Raw genomic sequence first — 2,459 nt, forward strand, 5'->3', positions numbered from 1 at the left:
AAAGAACCTAGACAATAATGAGGCCCCTAAGAGCAACATATATCTACCTAATCTACATGGGAAGTAGAAAAAGACAAGATCTCCTAAGTAAATTGGGAGTGTGGGGACCATGAACGAGGGTAGAAGGGGAGGGGAGAGGAAGGGAGGGGTGCAGAGAAAAAATATATAGCTCAATAAAAACAATAAAAAACCCTTTGACATTCAAAAAAAAAAAAAACACAGAATGGTAGGGCTAGAGCGATGGCAGTTAAGAGCACTTGCTTTTCTTGCAAAGGAATTGGGTTTAGGTCTCAGCTTCTGCACCAGGCTGTTTACAACCATCCATAACTCCAGTTCCAATGACCTAATGCCCTCTTCTGGGCTCCAGAGACGTATGTGCACACTCAGACACCCACACATATATGTAAATACACCTTAAATGTGCAATAGCACATTTGGGTTTCTCTGTTGCCCACTATGAAGCTGTGGCAAATTCATTCCTGCTACAAACTGATTAGCTTTTCAGAGCTATAAGCTGATTTGGCTAATTGACTTCCATGTAAGGAAATCCCCTAACTTTTAAAAAAAATTCCCATATTGTAAATTAAGTCTCTCATGTAAATGTTTTAGGACTTTTCCTGAAGTATATATGTGTATATTAGTAATGGAATAGATGATACTAAATGAAGGACCTTTTTATTTTACGGCATATTAGAATACCATGCATCTCTGAAAGTTCTTAAATGGCGTTGCAAAATAGCCAATTTATTATAACATTCTTCCTGTGGCTATAAAGTGTGACCTTGAAAATATCTTTAATGATTAAAATTAAACATTGAAAGATCAAGTTCATTTAAATTTTCTATACATGGGTCTTTCTAACTCAGATCTTGCCTCAGAGAAGAAAAAAATATTAAAAAGTTTTTAAGCATCTTACAGTAATTGAGAAACAGAAAAGGCTATTAGTGGTTTTCACTAAGAGATAAAAATGACAAATTCTCCCTTTTGTGACTGGCGGCGAACGAGGACGGACCGCCATGAAGGCCTCAGGCACACTCTGGGAGTACAAGGTGGTGGGGCGCTGCTTGCCCACCCCGAAGTGCCACACACCACCGCTGTACCGAATGTGCATCTTCGCACCCAACCATGTGGAGGCCAAGTCCTGCTTCTGGTACTTCGTGTCGCAGCTGAAGAAGATGAAGAAGTCATCCGGGGAGATCGAGTACTGTGGGCAGGTGTTCGAGAAGTTTCCCCTGCGTGTGAAGAACGTCGGCATCTGACTGCGCTATGACTTCCTCAGTGGGACACACAACATGTACCGCGAGTACCTGACCACTGCTGGGGCTGTCACACAGTGCTACCGAGACGTGGATGCCCAGAATCGTGCCCGTGCACACTCCATCCAGATCATAAAGGTGGAAGAGATGGTCGCCACCAAAAGTCACCGGCCGGCTGTCAAACAGTTCCATGACTCCAAGATCAAGTTCCCGCTGCCCCACCGTGTTCCGCGGCGCCAGGACAAAAGCCTCGCTTCACTACCAAGAGGCCTAACACCTTCTTCTAGACCCAGAGACCCACTGAACAAAACTCCAGAGTTCAAAACACAAAACAAAAAAATGACAAATTCTTAGAATTTTAAATTAGTTTCCATTTTTTACTTTAACCATACATTATAGTATCATGTAAAATAATGTGCCTCTGTGTGTGTCAAGTGTGCATGATATGTCTGTGTATGTTCATGTGTTTATTTAGGTATGTATGCATATGTGCACACATGTGGAAGTCAGACTCAGTAGGTGTCAATTATTTTCCACGTTATTTTCTCTGACAAGGTCGCTAACAGAACCTGGAGTGCATTGTTTCAACCAGACTGGCTGTCCAGCTGGTCCTTTGTATCTGCCTGTCTTGGTTTCTCAGAACTGCCGCCACAGGTGCTCACTGCAACGCCTGGTTTTTACATGGGTGATGAAGATTTGAATTCAGGCCCTCGTGCTTATGCGGCAAGTACGTTACCATCTTCCCGACCCAAAATGACAATTTTTAAAATTAAAAAAGAATGTCTTTTCAGCTTTCATTCAGACATGGATATAAAAAGAGCAAAGATGGACAGATGGAAGGTATGATCATTACACACAGTGTGTGTACACCTCTTCCTCCCCCCTTCCTCTCTTCCTTCTCTGTACATTTATGTATGTGAGTGTCGGTGTGTACATCCATGGTATGTATGTGGTCAGGGGACAGCTTCCAGAGTTGTCCTTGCCTTATAGCTTTTTTGAGACAGGGTACCTTTGTGTTCGCTGCTGTATATACTAAGCTGGCTGGCCCATGAACTTCTGGGGCTTGTCCTGTCTGCCACTCATCTTTCCTTAGAATCACTAGCATTATAGACGCATGCTACTAAGTCAGCTTTATATGGGTTCTGGGGATTCAAACTCGGGTCCTCACCTATGTTCAGCAAGCACTTTATACATTGAACTATC

At 42.8% G+C, this 2,459-nt stretch overlaps 1 pseudogene; it reads left to right on the top strand.

Annotated features, from left to right (window-relative positions):
• Positions 1 to 1,016: 1,016 nt before the first annotated feature.
• On the top strand, positions 1,017 to 1,543 carry LOC126511351 (60S ribosomal protein L18a-like; annotated as a pseudogene).
• Positions 1,544 to 2,459: the final 916 nt, after the last annotated feature.

Source organism: Alexandromys fortis, unplaced genomic scaffold (genome assembly GCF_014885135.2).
Source record: "Alexandromys fortis isolate MF-2015 unplaced genomic scaffold, M_Fortis_MF-2015_v1.1 scaffold_10, whole genome shotgun sequence".
Classification (NCBI taxonomy): Eukaryota; Metazoa; Chordata; class Mammalia; order Rodentia; family Cricetidae; genus Alexandromys; species Alexandromys fortis.